General features: G+C 34.9%; 1 protein-coding gene across 43 annotated transcripts in view; it reads left to right on the top strand.

Annotated features, from left to right (window-relative positions):
- LOC127874641 (uncharacterized) overlaps nucleotides 1–16,696 on the top strand; it is a 218,893-nt gene that overhangs the window by 36,266 nt on the left and 165,931 nt on the right. For 2 of the 43 annotated variants that reach the window (XR_008047111.1, XR_008047109.1), the window contains exon 1: nucleotides 2,341–2,657. The exons of the other annotated variants lie outside the window; for them this stretch is intronic. The gene's annotated coding sequence lies outside the window, so the exon portion shown is untranslated. Of the gene's footprint in view, nucleotides 1–2,340; nucleotides 2,658–16,696 lie in introns of those variants that run through there. 43 annotated transcript variants of the gene reach the window in all.

Here is a 16,696-nt window from a genome sequence, read left to right as displayed (position 1 = left end):
ATGCTTATGCTTAGGATCATGAAACTTCATGGGAACATTGATCATGATTGGCAGATGACCCCTATTGATTTTCAGTTCACTAGGTCAAAGGTCAAGGTCACAGTGCAGTGACTCGAAACAGTGAAATAGTGTCAGGATGATAACTCAAGAATGCTTATGCTTAGGATCATGAAACTTCACAGGTACAATGATAATGACCGGTGGATAAAATCTATTGATTTTCAGCTCACTAGGTCAAAGGTCAAGGTCACAGTGACTTGAAATAGTAAAATGGTTTCCGGATGATAACTCAAGAACATTTACGCCTAGGATCATTACACTTCATAGCTACATTGGTAATGACTGGCAGATGAGCCCTATTAATTTTCAGGTCACTAGGTCAAAGGTCAAGGTCACAGTGACTCAGTAAAATGGTTTCCTGATGATACCTCAAGAATAATAAGGCCTAGGATCATGAAACTTCATAGGTACATTGATCATGACTGGCAGATGACCCCTATTAAATTCAGGTCACAACGTCAAAGGTCAAGGTCACAGTGACAAAAAACGTATTCACACAATGGCTGCCACTACAATTGACAGTCCATATGGGGGGCATGCATTTTTTTCCAAACATCCCTTGTTTATATTATATTCACATACTGCGAACAGCATGAGATGTATAAATAATTTAAAATGGGTTGATAGGCTGAAACCGCAATTCATCACCTTTATTAGAGATTTACATGTCTTTACTTTCTAGATAGAAATGATCTTTTGCCCGTGGTATTTTGTTGGCACCTTGTTCCTGTTCTTGGAGTTTGGACTATTTCTATCCACCAATGATTAGAGCATACCCTGGTGTATCTGTAACATCAATATACGCACAAGGGTTTAAATAAGTACCGAAAAAATAAATAAAATTTATTAACAGCCAGCACACCTTAAATTCGCCATAGTGATAAATGAAAAATGCTAGTTTGTGTGTAACATGGCCACAAATTTAATGTGTTACAGTGGGGCAGGGTGTTGGTGTTGAATCTACTGTAAGTGAACCAAGCAATATAGATTGAAAAAATAGTTCAATGTTGTATTAATAAGAACACGTTTTCATTATAAATGGCATTTAATTTTATTGTAATACAATTTTGGGCATTCATGGAATAGAAGAAATGATTGTTGGTATTTACATTGGTTTGTTCTGGTAACATAAATATTCAATGACAGTCTGCTCAAATTAATCATTCAAGTTTGAGATTCAGCAAATCATGGTGTAAAATGTCAACACATTAGGCCATATTAAATCAAATTCATTTTTTTACCGATTAATACTAAATAAAACGTTTATAATAATACTGCTAGTCATCTACATGGTGTAATACACGTACAAATACGATATTTATGTACATCAACATATAAGATATTAATACACTAATGATACCTAACCGTTTGGGGTCGCATCTTGCCTACTTATAGCTGTAATCCATGCGGTTTTCGTGGCATGATTTCTAGGCATTTTGTGCAGCGTTACATGCTTGCCATATATGCCAAATTGTCCCACATCAGGCCTTTACCTTGCCAGTTTGGAAAAAAATCATATAATTTATAGTTATATACTTTGTAAGGTTATTATAAAATACAATTCATATATAATAAGCATAAGACACTTCTTTCATTAAAAAAAAAAAGACATCAATGGAAATTGGGATTTTTTTTTGTTCAATATTGGTTTGGAATCGGGTACCTTTTAGGGCAATTTTTACATAGCAAAAACCCCCTGATATAATATAAAGTAATTGTTCAATAATGTATATGTGCCATTTTATTGCTACAGTAGCCAAAATAATACATGTTTTCAGAATTATTGATTTATAAACATGAGTAATGAAGTATTTTGACTGTCACTACATGACATGTCTATAAATAGAAACTGAGTTCCTGGGAGTGAGACACTTTCTGACCTTGTCTTAATTTTGTGGTTGTTTAATGATTGTACATGAACACTATGTTTACCTGTTGATTGAACTGTGCAATTGTTTCAGTATGTGTAATTGTTTTCATCTGTGTAATTGTTTTACTTCAATTCATATCTTACTCAACAGTCGCATTTCAACATGTCAAACGTTAACTAAATAGCTCTGCTACTGAAGTTTATTGTCATGTTTTACTATTGAATCATTGAAATGTATGCATATATTTTAGATGTGTAAAGGCCTCTTTATAGCAACATATGCGTAATACAATATCACTGCAGTATGTTTAATAAGATTATTTAACATTTACAGTAATTCAATATTTTGATGTTACTCTGTTTTGCAGTATACAGTTGTGCTGTGAGTCCCACAGGAGACAGGCTGTACATCATTAACTGGTATTACAACAAGCTTCTCACCCTGGCCAGGGATGGCACACTCCTGGCTACATTCACAGACCCAGCACTAGGTGGCCCATATGGTCTACATGTGACCCCTGCAGGCCAGGTGCTGGTCTGTGGACACCTGTCCCACACTGTACTACAGGTGGGCTGGGAGGGGCAGAGTAAGCTGGCTAATCTTGCTACTGAGGAGGATGGAGTGTGGTACCCAGAGTCAGTCTGCTACAGCAGCACCACATCATCCATCATTGTGGGACTGTGGGAAGACAAAATCCTGGTGTTCAGAGTGGAATAGTGTGTACATGTATGTATTAGTTGTTGTAATTAGTATTTCAATTACCATGTGTTGTTTAGCATACAAACATAGTAGTGTGTGATGTTACAATACAACATTAAATGTGCAGTTAAAGATACAAATGATTTATGTGAACATATTGTTATCTAATTACACAATGTGAGGGGTTTTGTTAGAACATTAGATCTAATGCATATTATGTTATGTTGTCATAACATTTGTGTCATTATGGTCCTAACATTTAGTTCTTGTAAACTGTGCATGAAAAAACAAAGCATTTCAACTGAAAATTTCATATTTGTACATAAATGCACATGTACATAGCAACTGAGGCTATTTTTAGACTTTCATTTCTATAAACACCATGCCATGTAAGAAATGTATATGGATGAATATTTTTTATATAAAATATTGTTTAAGTAATCTTTGGAGGCGCATATATTGGAATTTTACGCAATGTTTACAGAAAGGTAACACTTGATGTGAGATTTATTAATTTGCCACATTTTATGCTGTTGAACATCTGTTATTGATTTTCATTACATTTATATAAATTTGTGTGAATCCTAAATATACATACAAGAAAAACATCAAGCTATTTTGCTGCTCCAGTCGCTGGTGAGTCAGGACAAGGATGCTGAGGATGTGGTGGACAAGGATGACCTGAATACACAGAAGGTAACAAAGACGTTTTTAATTATCAGGCCTTTTCATGGCCAATTTGGGAAAAAATGCAACTTTGGGATTTTTATTTTTTGTGTGCGAAAAGTCCATTGATTTCAGAAAAACAAATTTAATATAACTATTTCTAAAACTTAAATTTAAAGAATAAAATCATATTACGCTAGTAATATACTTTTTTTAGATCTTATTGAAATATAATTGAGACATATTAATCATAAGGCACTTATTATGCCCCCCATTTGAAGAAGAGGGGGTATATTGTTTTGCACATGTCGGTCCTTCTGTCCGTCCACCAGATAGTGTCCTGATGATAACTAAAGAACGCTAAGGCCTAGGATCATGAAAGTTCATAGGTACATTGATCATGACTGGCAGATGACCCCTATTGATTTTCAGGTCACTAGGTCAAAGGTCAAGGCCACAGTGATTCGAAATAGTCAAATGGTTACCGGATGATAACTACAGAATGCTTAAGCCTAGGATCATCAAACTTCATAGATACATTGATCATGACTGGCAGATGACCCCTATTGATTTTCAGGTCACTAAGTCAAAGGTCAAGGTCACAGTGACAAAAAACATATAAACACCATGGCTTCCACTACAACTGACAGCCCATATTGGGGGCATGCATGTTTTACAAAACAGCCCTTGTTAAAGAAAGAAAAACGCTTTGCGTAAGGGTCCGTTTCACATACCCATAAAAGGAAATGACCTGCTTATGTATTCCCTATGTATTAAGAATGCTAAAAAGATGAGGTGGAAAAGAAAAGTATGAATTTACTTAAGATAAAATACCCTTTTTACTTGTTTGTATAGTGTAAACTCATATATATATATATATATATATATATATATATATATATATATATATTCATCCGAAATTTCGTGGTCAAAAAGACTTTTACGGACACATTAGTTTATTTTGTGGATTTCTCAGATCAGAAAAATAAATGATGAATTTGTGTCAGTTACTTTTCTGTGTGTGATAAATTTGTGGATCAGTGAACCCTTAAAATCAACCAAAATAATGTCCCTGAAATAATAATGGTTTACAATGTAACCTGTGTATTAAGAATGTTATATCTCAAGGGACATAGAAGTTATGAGGTTTTTTTGAAACCTAAACGCAGATTTCGAAACCTAGACACGGACCCTAAGTTCAAGGTCAAGATCACAGGGGTAAAAATTTGTGTGCGTATGGAAAGGCCTTGTACATATACACATGCATACCAAATATGAAGGTTATATCTCAAGGGACATAGAAGTTATGAGCATTTTTCGAAACCTAAATGCAAAGTGTGACGGAAAGACGGACAGACAGACAGACGGACAGTCAGATCACTATATGCCCCCTTTTCTTTGAAAGGGGGCATACTTAAACCATTTTGTATTAAAACATTGTTGGCTAATGTTATACTAATCTGTGAATTCAAAATGATAATTTTCACTAAACAGAGATGTTATTTTATAAGCCAATATGCGGCTCATCAATAATATTAATTGTTGTCGTCTCAGATAAGCATGTCAAGTCCACATAAGCTTATCAGGTAGGACACTTTATGACTAGACTGGATTTTTGTAAAAAGGACACTTCCTTTCAACGAAAAAAACCTTTGAAGAGGAAAGTGTTGTCCCTATTAGTGTGTGCAGACTGCGCAGACTTATAAGGGATAAGAATTTGAGGATCAATAACTCAAACTCTTCTTCAGCTCGATGCTTTCCAACTTATCATACAGGAACCTCAGTTACACAAAACCCCGAGGATTTCTGTCATCCTCATAAGGCTTTGAGTTTTTATAAAGTTGTGAGATATTTAATAAAGCTTATAAATATGATTCCATGGAATGCATTTGTTCTCAATAAGAAGGACCCCGGCCTCATTCCCAGAACAGTGTAATAAAAGTTTTAGAGTTAGTTTTCATGCATGCAATGGCAACAATGTAAGGTTGCATGGGAAAACAGGACTTAATGCATGTGTGTAAAGTGTCCCAGATTAGCCTGTGCAGTTTGCATATTCCATATTGGTTCGCTCAACGTTACAGCTACTGCTCAGCAAAGAAGACAACTGTCTGGTGAAAGGCTGGCTGTATAACAGTCCAGTGATGTCGGGGGAGGCGGTCGTTCCATGGCTGGGGATTGCATTTTAATTTTAAAGCGGCGCAATAGGGGGCATTCTGTTTCTGACAAACACATCTCTTATTTAGATCTTATCGAAATATGATTGAGATATAATTATCCTGAGAATTTTTTTTTTTTTAAATAAACGCTTTGGGTGTGGGTCTGTTGAACAGACCCATAACTTGGCAAGGAAAATGTATGCATGTGTATTTCCTGTTTATTTAGAATGCAAAAAAGATGAGGTGGAAAAGAACAGTATGTAGTTTCATTAATTGTCATCCATGCATTTATGGAAGTTTTCGAATATAGGAAGTCTCTTCTAAACGAAATTCCGTCTAGCGGAGTAGCCTGTGTGGCTGTATGGGCTCATCTGAGAAGACACTTTACGCAATATTCATAATAAATTACTGTTTTCTCAAAAGGAGGCTCAAAGCAATTCCACCTACAGTCTGTCACAGAGTTTAACAAGATGAGCCTCGTTCTGGGAAACGAGTGCTTAATGCATTCAATATGTCATCCACACATTAGCAAATGTATTGCACACACAGACTTATCATAGAGGATACTTTCTGATTGTGATGATTTTTTTTAAAGGGACTTTCTTCAAAACAAAAATCAAGTATTGATGGAAAGTGTTGTCTCATGTTAGCTACTGTGGGACACCACTATACACATTCATTAAGTCTGGGTTTTCAGTCTGTTTAAGGGTGGTATTTATACATTCGGATGAGAAGAAATATGGTATACAAACAATATGATTAACATTTGTTTAATGAAACAATGACGTACATATACATGCAAATTCACAATAATTGTTGAGCAATAGTTATGTAAGCAATGGATGATGGAAATTACAGTGCTAAAATTTAATTGCTCTCGTGATATTCCTTTTCTCAAAGATTTGAAATCTCGATATATTTATAAATTACTGTAAATGGGTATTCAAAGTAAAAAACTTATTCTTATTAAATTCATTTAAATAAAGAAAGAATGTAAACAATTCAAAAATACTCTAAAAATGTATTGATAGTACCTATTGGTGTATTTGGACTTGTTCACAGATCAGCAGAATGGCAATTTTCTTAAAACTGTAATATACAATCTAAACCCGATGGCTCAAAGTCGCTTTGCATCAAAGCACGTTTGTATTGCTATATATATTTATATACATTTCTGCCTGATGACTCAAATTTGCAGGGGTCGAATTATCGGATGGCTCAAGCTGTTTCTGCAGTCCCGGTCACAATTTTCACACATTCTTTTGTTCGTTTGGCTTTAAAGCGGCAAGGGTCCCACAAAGCTGTTACTTGATTATAAGCATGTTATAATTTCAAACATGTCATCTAATCAATGTTTAATTGATTCGAGTAAAATATGACATTTTGTATACAATGTGGCGTTTTTCTTTGATGCTGTAATATAATGGCTGGAACGGCTGCATCACAACATTTTCTATGTCATCTTGAAGGAATAAATTATTTTGTATTTTTACATCATGTAATTCTTAAAAAAACAACAACAAATGAATTAATACATAATGTGCTGTTTAATTTTTCGATGATGTTTATAAAATGCTTATGATTGCTTTGATTCTTAGCGTTATTCCTTACATATGATAATTTTTTGATTGAATATATAACTATTTTAAAATATTGATGACTTAAAAATATGACGTATATATTTTCTGTTCTTACTAATTCAACCAAATATTGCAAAGTTATGTTAGTAAACATACATCTATTTGAAATCAGTTCGATCGAATTCCAGATGGGTCGAACTTTTGTCATCGGTCCCGGCGAGGTTTAGTTATTGGTTTTCACCTGTATTGAGCAATTTATGTTTTTATCGTTATTAAACGAAGGAATACACCTCTCTTAAAAGATTTAAAATTATTGTTCTAAATGAACATCTGTGTATCAAAATTAAAAAATAAATACAATAAAGCTTTTCAAACACTTTACTGAAAAATGTTGAAAAAAAACTCTAAATTCATTATTATTTGTTGGAAATTAATTAAAGTTCATTTGGTGGGTTTACTATTCCATGAAATAAACTCAAACACATAAAAATGACCAGGGGCTAATTCCTGTTATTACAAAATCATGAATCCACAAATTTACGTGTCCATGAACAAGTATTTTTTTTATAATCTGGAGGTGCCAACAAATATAAATCATTATCCACAGGGATCATATTTTTTTTGGTTTTGTCGGTCCTAGACCGATTGGGGTCATGAAAGACCGATTGAAAATCCCAAACAGTCGGTCCGATTCTGTTTGCTATTAAAATTACCATGTCATGAAATCGATTACACAGTGTACATGCTAACACACCCTAATGACATACTTATCTCGATTAGATGTGATAAACCATTCGCTGCAGTCTCTAAACCGGTCAGGACCGGTTTATTGCGCGCCAGACCAAGAATAAAAAACTTGTGAACAGCGGATTAAAGATGAATCCGATAAGACGCGCCTGAATGCACGCGCTGTAACTAAACAAAACATGCCGATACATTTTCCACCAGCGTAATAATCCGTTAATATAATTATGAATGAAAGTCGCGGATCTGATCGACAGAACAGCCGAAAGTTATTTTTATGGGCGGAACTTCACATAAAATAGTACACAATAAAAATAATATACATTGAATAAATCTTGTAAATTAGTAAAACCGTGTTAGAATCGAAATAATTCGTGTACTTTATACTTTGTTGTTGAATAACTCACGACCGGAAAATTAGATGCGTGGTTTCAAATGCTTCGCTCTCGTGATTAAATCCCTACGCATCTAAACTATCGGCCGTGGGTTATTTGACAACAAATTATTTCTTAATTATTTGGTTTGTTGTTGTCAGTACCAAACTTACGCACAGACATTTGTTTGGTTCAGTGCATGTTTGTAAGCTGTTATCGAGTCGACAACAATATTAAACATAGGTATAGACCTACACAGATTAATAATATGGACAACGATGAAAAAAGTCTGATTAAACAGCACACGAAACAACAATGAAAAACCCAGTTGAGAAAACTCGTTCCGATTAAAAAAATGCCTAAGGGAATTTTACTTGTACTTGTATTATACCACCTTGAATGGCAAAACCAATGGTATATATTTTAACGTAATTTGTCATGATTTCGGATATACATTTTCGCATACTTTTCCCCATTTATATCCGGACCGATTGATGTTGCGGGAAAATATGATCCCTGATTATCCAGTATCAGGGGGGTAACATTCCAGTCTCCAGCTTGAATTGGTGATCAATATTTTGCTTTGTTTTATCTGTCAGGGCCTTTTTTGAAATAATAGTCTGTCAGAAAGGAGTCATGACTCGTGGCTATTTTTCCTTCTTAGGGAATGGCATTTATTCACGAATTTCTGAATTTCTTGACTCAAATTTTCACAATTTAAAGAAGTTTGCAACTGAAATTTTCACAAAGTACTCTTTTTTCGCAATTTTGAAAAATTCAAGACCGAAGGATGACACAAAAATAACTTAAAACAAGCCCTGTGATTTGATTTGTGTTTGTGGACGTTTTGGGTATATTTTTTTCTGAAACTTTAACTTTTCCCTAAACATATCAAACAAAGTTAATGTTGCAATTTACTTTCAAAAAAAGATCGTGTCTTGGTATTGGTAAATATGAAATTTTCTATGTTTTGGCGTCATCAAAGTACAAACGAACTAGTTTTGTCAGCAGGTAGTCATTAAGGGCAAGTAGTCTGTAACATAATTTTACTCCCAGGTGAAAATGAACAGCCATTTAATTCCCTATGTTTAAAGCACTCATAATAGACACTTCTGTATTTGCAAGTGGAATAATAAAATGCGCACTGACACTTAACATTGCCACAAAAACGCATGTAAAATAATATTTTGATGGGTTTTAACAATTAACTTCCGTGCAATTAACAAGACCCATCATTCTCAATTTGAAGATTTTATGCTAGGAATTTTGCCAATAGTATTTATTATGATGCAAATTTTCCTTATTTGTGTGGTACAGATGCTTTTTTGCAAAAAATGCTGGTGTATTACTAACTTACATGTACAAGTTCAAAATACTGACTGGGCCAAAATATTTCATATTGGTCCCCTTAATGTTACAGCAATTGCTGAGCACAGCGGAAGACTGTTTAATGAAAGGCTCAGCCGTATCAAAGTCCAGCAATGTGTGGGTACGCGGCCTATCCATATCCGTATATTACATCATTTAAGCTGTCACTAACAAGGGAGGTAACTGTAGATCTGCACCAGCAGTGAGTTCTTCCTCTTAAGTTGCTTTTTAATTATTTTAGCTGACACTAACAAGGAAGATAATTAAAAATCTGCACCAGCAGTGGGGTTTGCCTTTAAGTTGCTGTTTAATCAATGACACTAACAAGGGAGAGAATTGAAGATCTGTATCAGCAGTGAGTTGTAGCCCTTTAAGTTGTTTGTTTAAATATGTCTAACAGCTTTATTACATGTTGATTTACTTTGGAACTGTTTTCTAGTGTGAATTTTAACAGATTTTAACAATCAAATATCTGTAAAGTCATGGTAAAATATTGTGTGTGTTTTTTGCAACTTTGCAAAGACATTAATATTTAATTGTTTCCTCCCGTTTATTGAAAAATATATGAACAGTAAAACATCTGTAAATGCATTATAAAAGTAAAGAGATTAATATAATGAGTACAATTAGAAAAATTCATGCTATAAAGATAAAGATAAATAAACTGTGCTGTGGGGAAATGGGGCTTAATGCATGTGCTTAAATTGTCACATATTAGCCTGTGCAGTCAGTACAGGCTAAAGAGGGACATCAATTTGCTCTTTAATGTGGTTTTGCTAGAAAGAAGTGACTTCTTTATTATAATAATCCAAAGTGTCCTCCCTGATTTGCTTATGTGGATTTCACATGCTACACATCCTAATATTGATGAGCTGCATATTGGCTTATGAAATTTCATCTCTAAAAGTTAAGTTAGGATAATAATTATGAATTTACAGGTTAGTAAAGCTTTAGCCAATACTTGTCTTAATACACAATAGTTTAATTGTATTAACATTCATGCTATTTACGTCAAGTAACCAATAAAATGCCAGATTAGACATTCATGAGATAGACGTTTTGCTCTTGAAAACCTTTACATCCAATCAAGAAGCAGATTTTTTAAAGAATATAAACATTTGTAACAAGTTCATATAACTCACTGTGCTATTGTTGTTTTTAGGAGAGCACCAGCATTGATATGTAGTTAGCCCAGCAACAGCTCCAGTCCGGCCTGCAGGAGCTCCAGTCCAGGGCGACCCTTCTTCTCTCCTGACCCCAAGCTACTCCCCTAAACCTCCGGCCTCAAAGGGTCAGCAGTGTTTAACAATTCCGTTCTGCAGGAAATTCTGAGCACGTCAAAATTTCATGCGCTGTTCTCAACTACCGCTATGTCCGTGTTGAATTTCCCACACTCGCATCTGAGTAGTTTTGTTTAGCTGGAGTGCCCGAGTGGGACGAGTGCTAAAGACACCAGGAGTTATAGCAGTAGTTTTGGTAACGCTAACAGTCAGTTCGCGCTGTTGGACATCACGAAGAATGACCAGTTTAATAACATGTTCCATTTTTTTATGGGACGAACAGAAATTCAGCAAAGAATTTGAGAAAATCAAGAAACAAATCAAGCCATAAATTCAACAGTGTTACCTTGCTAAGGGGAATACTTTTGATGTTGATAGTTCGGGCAACAGTAGCTGCAGGTGCAAAAGTGTCCTAAGAGAACGCACTTTTGACGCTAATGCTGACGAAGAAAGGCAGTAATGACTAGGTTGTGAAAATACAGAACACGATACATCAATGAGGTGTGTTCTTCTGGCGCGAAATCCACGAAATATTGGAAACACTCTGCTAAAAGCGAACACGTGCGGTTTTGTTACAAGAACTTGACACTCCGAGCCCAAAGGGCATCGTATTGATTCGAGGCTAAAGAAGGCCTCGAAATATGACAGCATTTTTGTTGTATGATCCAGTACGCCATTCGACGCTCAACCGAAGTTAATCAGAACTCAAACTCAATCCTTAACAATATCAGCGAGGCCAGCGTGTCATCTCAGCTTGTTGAGCTTCAGGTGAGACCTTACAGTTTTATGTATTTTGAAAATTGGGGCTGATAATTCAGTCCCATTCGTAATCTCAAAACGTCTATATTTCCCATAATTACTGGCTAAAATTCTCAATTCAATATTTGTTTAAATAGGTTGAAACATTAAGTTCATTTCCTTATGCGGCTCCATAAGTTGAACCTTAATGCAATTAATGTGGATAGCTCTTGTTCTCAATGTTTAAATGTTTGTTAACGATAAAACAATCCTAATTTAAATCAAAACAGCAGGATTTTTCCTAATTCCAAATATTGTTTCATGTACAATAAACTCTGCACAGAGCTAGCCCCTAGTTCTAGCACATTTAATAGTCTTTTACAAGAATAATTGGCTTAATTTGCAAATTTCACTAAGTGTTATTAATATTTTGAAGTTGTTGGTGTTCTAAACATTGTTTATTTCACATAAAATTGGACATGATTATTATTTAAAATATGGCCGGGATGTTTGCAAAAAAATTGCACTTTATTGCTTTCAGAAGTGAAACTTTAAGTCTTAAGTATGTCCTACAAAAACTTGGCTATATATTCGAGAAATCAACAAATATCAATACAGCGAATTAATTTAATCAGAAAATGCTATAATTACTAGTATAATGGCCCTGGTAGCCAGATAGAGTGGCGTAGGTTTCTCTCACCATAGATGTCCATCGTTTTTTGTATTTCTGTCTAACTCATATACAAAACGTGTTTGATCAAGTACACATACAGTATTTAACTCACATCTATTGTTTCTGATGATATATCTGTCATACAGTTGTATTGTTTTACTTTTGATGTTGTTCAGTCTCACATTCTTAGTTTTATACATATAAAGGTGTACAGTATCATGTTTTAAGTTTTATAATGACATATTTAAAGAGTATCACATTAAAAATTATATAGTATTACATGAATTTTAAAGTTGTTGATTCTCACATTTTGTTGTATAGTTGCACTTTTTAAGGAGTACAGTCTCACACTTTAATTTGCTAAAGTTATGCCTGTTTTTGTTTTTTGTTTACATAAGTATTTTACCTTGCTACAAACTATACTTTACCGTGTATTCTTCGCGGTTTTAAACAACAAAATTTTAATGTAAAGTTGGTGAAAGTAACTCATTGATTCAACGCTATTCTGAGTTCAAATTGGTGAAAAATTAATTGCGATATCCTGAATATCAATTATAGACGCAATGTTTGTCATTAAAAAAGGTGTGTTAAGTAAGTTTGTTTTAACATTCATTCGTCACTAAATACAATCTGGGTTTAGTTTGCTTTCCATTGCCTTTTCAGCAAACATGAGCCAACAAGACAAACATTATTGTACAATCCCGACCCCCTTTTGCAAAAATATTACAACTCTCTCAAGAAATTCAGCACGAAATCCTCTTGTGTCAGCCTTACATGCTTCCTATCAAGATATTTTCCCATGTTTGCTTCATCAACACTTCCAACAGCGGATCCTTGGTAATTTAGACTTCCGTTCCAGCATGGATGGGGCTTAGCAATAAATTGATGCTGGGCAACGGCAAAGTGTTCGGGACGAGTCGCTCGAACGGAAACGATCTGACCCAACAGATAGCTTATAGTGATTTGTCAATTAATGTGAATGACCTCGATATGTTGCTTTTAAATAATGCGAACCTTACACCAGAAGAACAGTCTGCGAGCAATTAAGGCCATTTAACAACCGTTGTTGTCTGGAATTCACGGCTTTGGGTTGACGAATTTGGCTTTGGGTTGACGAATTTGGCTTTGGGTTGACGAATTTGGCGTCAGGACTTGCTCTATCTCTGTGTACGGCAGCAGCAGCAGAAACAACAAAAAAACAGGTAGTATTTGAGCGGTGCTCTGGGATACGGGTTTCAATGTATGTGCTTAAAGTGTCATCCCTGATTAGTCTGTGCAGACTGCACATACATTGAGTCATATTGCTTAAAGTGTCATCCCTGATTAGCCTGTGCAGACTGCACATACATTGAGTCCTATTAAAGTGTCATCTCAGATTAGCCTGTGCAGACTGCACATACATTAAGTCCTATTAAAGTGTCATCTCAGATTAGCCTGTGCAGACTGCACATACATTAAGTCCTATTAAAGTGTCATCCCAGATTAGCCTGTGCAGACTGCACATACATAAAGTCCTATTAAAGTGTCATCCCAGATTAGCCTGTGCAGACTGCGCATACATTGAGTCCCATTTTACCAGAATGAGGCTCATATAAGTGTATCAGTCTTCTTTCTGCCCGATTAAGGAAAAGTTCCTAGCATCAAATGGGAATTTTGGTGTTTTTTAATTTATCAAACTTGGTAAATAAAAAGCAAATAACGGTTGATATCATATCAGTTTAAATCACAGAAGGTCAGCGCACAGTGTTGTCTATTTTTCAGCCAAAGGTCAGCCCCTGAACCCAAAGTTTATCATTGTATAACAAAAATTAATATAATTAATGTAATTGTTTCATTCGTTTTAATTTGAGTAAAACAATTATTTAATGCCTTTAGTACATTAAACAATAATTATCTTTATTTATTTTTAATATTTATTTAAGTGCCTGCATTTTGTTTTAAGAGCCAGTTCTTACAGAACTCTATTCAATCATAGATTGGTAACCAGCTGTACAACAGGCTCTCTTGCCAGCTGGGCCCAGACACCCAGGGACACTTCCTTCGCATGGGTGGTGTTGGGTGGCTCTTGGCGAAGGACTTTTGGGCAGTTCAACGTGTCCTACTCGCAGAGTGCAGCCAATCTAAACATGGGGCTCCACATTTTCCTGGTCAAGATTACCTTATCCAAATAGTAGATTGGTAGTGTAATTTACTTTGTATTATGTGCAGTTGTTTTACTCCAAATTTCAATTCAAATAGTTTGTGTGTGTTATATATTGATAATACTCTCTCATGGGTGCTAACTTAAAAAATCATCAGGTAATCGTAAATATTTGTATTGTTTTGTATTGCCTTGAAAGTGTGTAAGGGGGGGGGGCTTTAAGATTTATCCTTGTCAGTAATTCTATCTGTCCTTGCTTCCATCATTCCCTATGTCCAACCCACCTTTTTGTTGTTGAACTGCACTTAATAAATATTGGTTTCAGAGGGATGAAACATGTCAGAATCAAGTGTATAGTATATAGATGGCTATGTTTGTATCAAGTCTTTGGTGTATATCCCATTTGTATCAAAAGCCTACAAACATGATGTATTTCTTATAAATGTTTTACTTAAACAACATTGATTGACTTCCAATATAACTGATACAATATCAGAATGTTTTGAATAATTTGGTTTACATGGGACACATTTATGGGATGCGCTAAGATTTTTTAATCTGTTCGCAGAAGCCTTATCCTCAAAAGTTCAGGTCCAAAGAAAGATGGTGACCAACTGCAACTCAGCCACTTCATCTCAATAGGTAAGTTCTTGTGCCATTGCAAAAGGGGCCACTATGGCAAAGCATTCAGGAGACCCAGTCTCAATAGCCTAATACGTTAGATGCAATAAAGCTTTAATAAGCAGGTTAAACCTAATTCAAACTTTGGTTTCTGCTCATCATTTAATTGACCAGTTTATCTTATTTCAATTTAGGAGTTCAGCGATAAACTCTTGTATCGAATATAGAAAGAAAAAGTTTCAATTTTAACCCTCAATATTGCATTTTAAATTGATCATACAGAGCTATATTAACACTCAAAACAACAACACCAACAAACAATTTATCAGCAGGTACCAACATATTTGACTCTTTAACTCTTTACAAAATCAGGTCCCATACTAATTGTAATTATGATTCTTTTTTCTGCGTAGCTGTTTAATGTCACTTTTGAACTTAGGTGTCCTGTAGGTAATACATTAATAAAAATGCCCGTGGCTACCCATGAATGAATACACTTAATTTAGTCCATTGGCTGATTTGAGAATACCACCAGAACATTGGAAACACGGCCGTGTCTTTCTAACACAGTTTTACTGCGTGTTCAGCATTAAACAATTTTATCTCTTATGAAAAGGCATGATAGATAGAACAGTTTTACACTCAACTCTTCACATCAATACAATTTGTACGTAGATTCTACACCATCGTCAGTTCGCGGTTAGTGCGTGTGAATGTCAGAGTTTATATACAGGTCATTGCTGCGTTATATATAATAAAGACGCTATAGCGTGAACTAGCTAAACTGGAATTTTCTTAAGACCAGAAAGATGTTAAATGAAGATATCCAGCGATATAATTATGGTATGTCAATAATAGATTCTTTATGTGTTTTCAACAATACCATAATAAATATTATTTTTAATTAATTTAACAAGAATTATTCCACCATATTGACTAATGTATTAAGAATGAGCGCGATGATTCTCGATACTGTTTATACTCGAATCAAATAGCAATGCCCGACAAACCACTAAAACAGGTTTGTTTAAAGAACGCCCGTATAAATATTTAAAATATGTACGGATACTTCGCATGTGGCCGGTTGACTCAAATGTTTTAATTTCACTTCCATTATTCTTTTGGTTTTCTGTTTTGTATCTATAGGTTTATGACCAGCAAGATGTCATAATGTAAAATAAGCCGCAAAAACTCCACGTAACATCCCGTTCTGCGTGTGATGCAGCTAAGAACTGCACCGAAAAAGACATTCGCTATCATTGATCTCATTCATTGAACTCTTTACCTTTCATAAACTCCAACCACAATCAACGCCGTATATCATTTTAAAAGATATTTCTTGTTTACCATTGATGCATAAGAGAGTTCAGTTATGTCTATAGCTTTGAATAAGATGAATTTTTCTGTTGTCGATATCTGTATATCAACTTTAATGACCAATTGTGACCTATCCACTATGTGATTATAGTTTTAATGGTAAACAAAGCACATGCCAGTAAGAGTGTAAGTAGCTTTTCATTGATTGCATCAGGAATCGCCCATATGACTATTACACCCAGAACAATCCTAAATGTTACGTGTTGCAAATCAACACATTTAATGATCATTTTAGTTGATTTAAGCACGAAGTTCTCAAAGTGAGAAATTGTGATCACCTTATGTTAGGGATCATGCTGTGTGCTGCTTCAACTTATAGCTTGTTACCAATCTAGAAGCATGAGTTGTT

Source organism: Dreissena polymorpha, chromosome 1 (genome assembly GCF_020536995.1).
Source record: "Dreissena polymorpha isolate Duluth1 chromosome 1, UMN_Dpol_1.0, whole genome shotgun sequence".
NCBI lineage: Eukaryota > Metazoa > Mollusca > Bivalvia > Myida > Dreissenidae > Dreissena > Dreissena polymorpha.
The sequence above is the reverse complement of the archived record's forward strand: the minus strand, read 5'-3'. Positions and strand labels throughout refer to the sequence as shown.